The following is a 7,184-nucleotide window of genomic DNA, read 5'->3' as shown; positions in this document are numbered from 1 at the left end:
GTCATACGGGCTCTCGAGTCGAATTCCAGGAAATGCCGCGTTCCTTTAGTCTAACTTTTGACTAAAACGCCCAACCTATTTAATATAAGGGGATTAGTGTGAAGAGGAAATTGAGCTATATATAATTGGAAGTTGATGAGACCTGGTCTAGTCTACAAACAAACAATTCTATTCAGTAAATTTGCTAATTAATATCAACCACAGTTGACGTTTAAGCGTAAACAAATGGGATAATTTTATCAACGTATATATAGATACAAAATAATAATGATATTATTATCGTATGATTTAGCAATGAACTACGGGGTAATGTCCACCATGTGTGTACCGGCTACTCGTTGTCTCGTAGTTAGAGGCTGTGGTTGTTGTGACAATATCAATTCTCTGAAGGAGCATCACCCCATGCCCTTCGTAGTGTCATCATCACTGTTTAATGTTGATGAAGGCTGCCGACAAAATGGCTTGACCATCATAATATACAGTACAGGGACGGGGTGTCCATTGAATAGGGGTTGGCAGTAGGTTCGACATATATTTCTCCTCGTTCGTTCACGTGCAATGTTCCCTTCATAGAGATCTCCCCGTGAATAAAGGTGCCCCAGAGGAAGGGTTTTACTTGTTGTGTCTCGATAGGCCTTTTATAGCAAATTACTGACCACAAAACTTGGCCAAAACATGAGAAAAGCTAAAAACAAAGTAGAGAACTTAAAAACTGCAAGGGAAAAATAGCAAAGGAAGCTCTATGGGAGTAGGTAGTCCAGAGAAGAAGTAATAATTGACTAAATTGATAGGAACAAAACGAACTATAATATCAGTCTAGGTTCCAGACGGAGTTTTGTTTTAATATTAGTAAAAAGATAAATATTTTGGCACATATGGCGTTTCATACGTATACTACTTGAGCTTGGATATTTTCAGACAAAAATCGAAATAAAAACAAATAAATAAAAAAAAAAGACAATGAATAAAGACTTGGGGCAAGTCTATATATTATCTTACCGTGTGTTTGTACATAATCATCTCCTTAAAATAGGGTACCTTACCATAGAGAACTTAGTGTAATGAAATTATTCACTGCATTGTTGGAATGATTAACGATACAATGCGATCTATAATAAGTCATTACAGTCGAATTAAAATGGTCTCGAAAAGCCAACCAAGTGAACATCATCTATACACTACTCATGAGTGTTGTTTAGATTAATCACTTAAAATAATTGTATGTTTAACAAATTGAAAATCTATCCTGCTTAGACCCTTAAATCTCCTATTGATTTTTAAAAGGATCTCTTTGGTTTGGTCAACTATGGACAAATTGTTACCGATTATTTTGGCCTTGGCTATGTACTTATATTGACACCGGGGTCGATAACAAAGAAGTAGGTAATTACTGTGTTCCGTGTATAAATCGTTTTAAACGTATGAAATCACCTTCATTTTCTTCGACCATTGTAAATGAATTGATGCTTTACAATAGATGGACTGTAAAAGTCACATGATCTCTTGCAAGTTGCGAGTTGTTTGGTTACGGGGATTTGGATAGCCAGTGACTATTTTTAACAGTTTTAAAACATAGCATAAACAATCGAAAACATTGCAATTTCATTTTTTTTTAAATATTAATCTTTATGCCTATTGTCTTTCTAAAAAAAAAAGACAAAAAAATAATAATCTAAACGATTATTTTCTGGCCCCTGTATTTTCTGGCCCCTGTATTTTCTGGCCCCTGTATTTGTTTAGTAGAGGATCTGTGGGCTTCTTGACGTAATTATCTTGACCTGTTATAACGATAGTGAGAGAGTCGCGCACAAAAACGCGCTTGTCTATATTACGTCAATAATTGTTGTTGCTCGTGTGTGCAAATGTGCGCATTTGTGTGTAGTAAACCAACATTGAATGTCCGTTTAAATTATTTTAACCAAGTTTAATAATAGACGTCAAACATTGAATGATGAATATAATGTTTGATTAACAGTTCACCGTCCCACAGTGACCGTTTATGTAATCACATACCGAAGTTGTTGACGACGCCAAAAATATCAACCACATTTAGCAATGTTTTCATTCCTACATATTCAGACGAGCAATACCAAAGTGAAAGGGAAAAAACAATGCAAAACAATGTAATAAAATTAGATTTTGTTATAACATACAGCCATGGAGGTATAACTCCATGATACAGCCGGTCGGCCACCTAAACGTAACTAATTAAGTTGTTACAGTAATATTTGCAGTCGGCATTATGTCTTAAAACATTTTGAAAAAAAACACGAATTGTCATACTCAAATGGAAAATAATAATTAGTATGTGGTCCTTCTTCCCTTAAAATCTCATAACCCTGTTAGATCCTTATACCGCCGACATTCGAACTATCGATTGTGATTGGTCAACTCACTTGCGTTGCGCGTACGTCGTCGCGTTACGCGTCCAAGTGGGAACCAAACTTTTTATAAGAGGCAAGTTTTCATCGAGCCCAAACTTTGTGCTACGCCACCAATAAACGACGAAGCCGTCGTCACATTGACACCAACAATAGTTTGTTTGCCCTCGTAAAATGGTTGATTAACGTTTAATGTCAGTTGTAAATTAGTGTAAATGTCATCTTTAGTCCATACGTGGTCAATTTTGGCGCCGTATCTTTTAGTATATTTCATGAGCTGCAAGAGAATAGAGGTATATCTAGACGTACGGACGGGCGGGCTATTAACATTTAAAGACACTATACTATTTGTTTGTTAGTTATACCATTATAAACGATGAGTTAAGGACTTTGATTGTTTTCAGCACATAAACTTCGTAATTTGTGATCTTCACACTCGATCCTTTGGTCAGATAAATATCGCTTGATATCATTATGTCTGATGATGACCCGTTTATAATGCTGTTATAAAGTTGTTGTTCAGGCCTGAATATTTGTTCAACACAATGGAGGTTGTGACAGAACGGCCATCTACTCTCCTCTTCTTTAATAGTCTATGTTCTAGACTGTATAAATGATAAATATTTTGGCACACATGGCGTTTCATACGTATAATCTTAAGATCGCAATTCCAGACAAAATTCGAAAAGTACAATACAATACAAACTTGGGGCTGTGAATTTGAAAATTTATCAAAATTAATTTATAAAAAACAGGAACGCATTTACGAGACAACCAATTTAACATAATACAGTATATCTCCACAGCAGTATTGTAATTTGTAGGCCTACAAATTACCCATTCTCGAGATTCATATAGCATGGTGTTCGATGTGTATCGCTTATATCGCCATATATACATTGCAATTCTAAAAGTTGTTCTACAAATTTATTGAATTTATAATATGAATTTGTTGTTTAACGCCCATATTGAGTTCCGCATATTTTAAATTTTAAGACATTATTTTTGTCAAATATTTTGTTTGTGATTTATGAACTTCGTAAGTGGTTATGTAAGTTTTTGAAATTCATTTCATTGTAACACTTATTGATGAAATGAATTAAGTCCTGACTTTAAAATGTATTATGAATTGTTGACGCGAAATGCGTTCCATTATTTGCCACAGATATAAGCAAGTGTGGGGTAAGACAACAATTTTTCTCTCAAAATCGTTCTTGCATTGTGTGTAAAAAAAGTTAGGTACGATGGTACGGATTCTGACGCGCTCTAAACAATAAGCGATGTAAATGTTTGGGTTTCCACCACAACAATAAAACATGATGTCATATCCCTTCCATATTTGGGCATATCACACATTTTTTGTCAAACTAGTTTGATAGTGTAGACAGAGCTTAACGTTATGCTCGTTGACTCACCGCGTACTACCATCAATGGCCTACTTTTCCACTAAATATGACAATTCGATACCACAACACGTGCCTCCGCAGGAATACGCCTGTTGCTGAGTGTGATTGTTGCTTTAGGGCCAAAAAGAAACAAACTTCCAGCCTAACTTGAAAGAGAATCCTAATAATAAAGAAAACCGACTAAACTTGTAGGAAATGAAGATTAATTGAATTAGACAATCGGTAAACATCAAATGCTCGTGTCGGCAGCTGGATAACCGAAAACCAAACAAGTCAAACAGGTACTATATTCATTCCATTTATTTTGCTCGCTTTAATATAGATTTTTAGGATGAAATGGAAAAGATTGGCTTCGAAAGATAAATAAAGTTGGTGCTGTGTTGGATAACCTTTGATCTAATAACATAATAATTACATTCAAATTCAGTATTGAATTATCCTATGAGAACAAATAAATGAATAGAATGGGTTATTAATCGATCAATTGAATCATTAGTCGATCGAATGATTATCAAATGAATTCATTTTGTTTTATTTAAATTTTTTTAATTTTGAAATTAAAAAAAAAAGGAAAATTGATTATAGGCCTAAAGTAACTATAAAATCGATGTTCCAGGCCACCCACAAAATTTAAACACCGCATTAAAGTACCGCCTGCTGGACGGAAGCCATTTTATCACACTCAAACTTTAGTTCAACACTCGGCTTGAGTCGGTGGGTTGTCGAAAATTAGTATAATGATACCGAGAGAGGTCAGATGGGTCTAGAGTGCACCTACACATAATTATCATCATTCCATGTAATGACAATGGATGTTTTTTACACTAGGACGATAACGGTCGACGTTTCATACATAAAACAAAGGACATTTAAAAAGTTTTCATCCTAGAACTAAAGGATAATCATCTATGCTTTCTTTGATGAAAATAATATTTCCACACGTCCAATCAATTAATATCGTGCCAATACAAGGATGTTATTGTTTTTATTTATCATGACATCATTTGATTGGATTTAAAAAAATATTATTTTTATCCGAGACAACATAAATGATTATCCCAAAGTTCTAAAACGAAAAACTCCAATTTATTTTGTTTTATGTAAGAAAAATGTATGTTTACTTATTTATCGTCGATCGTTATTCTTCTAATGTAAAGGGGCCTTAGTAGGTCGACCTGACGTTGATCGCAACGATAATGAAATTATTTTATTGAAGTGTCTATTCCAATGACATCTTTGGTGTTTCTGCCTAATTGTCAATAGGTACACAATAAAGTGTACCACACACCAAAATCTATTTTATAAATATGAATTGTCCTAAACCTTTCATTTATTCCGACATTGCTACTCAAATAGCACTTGATATGACTATTAACGCCATAATTGTTGTTTTATAGACATTAAGATGAACATTCTTTGTCGAACTTGACGGATTGGCGACGAAGCGTTACTTAATTTTATTAAGTGTTGACATTGTACCCAAAATTGTCTAAGCGATTGTGTATTTATTCTTTTCATGATGTTTAACTCTTCCCATCGTCACCGTTGTCTACTAGCCACAGTGCAGTCTCCGGGGACCTGTTTTACCAATTTGGGGACATCGCGTCTACGCGTACTTGAAAAGTAGACGAACCAATTTAAGAGGCAAATATACAGTTCGGAGAAGAAAAACTTTATTAGTTGTGTATCAACTTATCCGTATTGTACATACTAAGCAAACATGCTTAGCTTCCAATTACATATTTTTTCTTCCATAGACTGGTTGTTTGTATACAATTTAATCAACTATTAAGGCTCTTATGACTGTAAATTTTCGTATAAGTTTGTTCAACTTTCTTTGTCGTAAACTTGGAAGTTGTCTTGCCGTATTATTTTACCCGTGTAGGTAACTGTGTGTGCGTGATGACTTTCAATTTTGTGTGCAAAGTTAAAATGGGAAAACAGGATGTAAAAATAAAAGAAGACGAAGAATGAAAAGCTACGGTACCGTATTTAGTATTTATTAAAGGAGTACAAAACGAAACATAAAAAGTTAAAAAGGTATCAAAACTGCAATAAAACAATAAAAAGCAGAAAGCGTAAGTTAAAATATTGAAAAATTACAGTCGTAAAAGATGCTAATATTAAAGAGAAACGAACTAGGCTAAAACACACAAAAATGAGACAGTGATGTATAGAGACTACGTACCCACATGCTATTAAGATAGTGGGCCTTATGTCACATTCTAAGGATTTGGTCAAATTTAATCAAATTGAGAAAACGTCTTCCAATGGAATTAATATCAATAATTTAACAATAATTGTGTTGTATTTCAGTTATTGATTGGTTTAATTTGACAGGATTGGATCAAGCTGTTTAGGCACTGTCCACATACCTTGTTCAGAAGTGTTCATTCACCGCCAGCTGTGATTAAACAGTGTTCTTTACTAATCACCGTTAGGCCTACATATTGCCTTCTATATACATCGAAAGAATGTCGAGGAGGCCCGGTACACACAAAAATAACTAGGCCTACAATCGTTAAATCAACCGGCATAATGTTGACCTACAACACCTTAACAATGTTATTCTTGCTGACTCGGGTGTCTAAAGGTAAAGAGATTGGGCTTAACAGGTATTTAGGCCGTTTACTTTAAGCATACAAACTTAACCATCTTGTGGTTGTTGGTCTATTGTAAACTTTGTCCACTGGCTCTTAGCTTGTGTATTATTCCAGCAGCTTTTATTGGCAAATAAAGAGAAATAAAAGACTTAAACTGTACAGGGTTTAATTTACCTTACAAGTCTTTGATCTAGGCCGATAATTGCTTCAAGAATTTGCCAGGAGAGTTTTCACCAGCAACAACAATCGTGGCGAATTCAGGGCACCGCGAAGAAGCGAGCAAAGTATTAATAATCATGCAAGTAAGGTATCATATTACACCGGGATAGTGGGCTACGTATTTTACCATTGAAATGTAACAATACTATGAATAAAATCTGCTGTTTTCACTGTTTTAATACTCATAGCTATAAACATTCCATTTACTTCTAATCCGATATGATATAGTGCATATAGGTTAACGACCAAGCAGTGTTAAATAATTAATACAACTGTGATATAAAGCCTCTTATTTTCTAATATTAGCAGACCCCGACTCCCCCTCCCCCCACACTGATAAGACAGGATAATATCTCATTGTAATATACACACTAAAGTTTAAAAGAATTTTTTTTAAACCAAAACCCCAAAACATACCAAAGTGTTATTAGTTTTTTTAAATTATTCCAACCATTAAAGTGGGTTTGCGGTACACCACGTGTTTCCAAAAAGGAAGTAAAATTTGAGAATGACGTATTCAAATTGTGTTCTAAACACTTGAGTTACAATACAAAGGTAAACGCGTTACCATATGA

Source organism: Antedon bifida, chromosome 3 (assembly GCF_963402885.1).
Source record: "Antedon bifida chromosome 3, ecAntBifi1.1, whole genome shotgun sequence".
NCBI classification, from domain to species: domain Eukaryota; kingdom Metazoa; phylum Echinodermata; class Crinoidea; order Comatulida; family Antedonidae; genus Antedon; species Antedon bifida.
The sequence above is the reverse complement of the archived record's forward strand: the minus strand, read 5'-3'. Positions refer to the sequence as shown.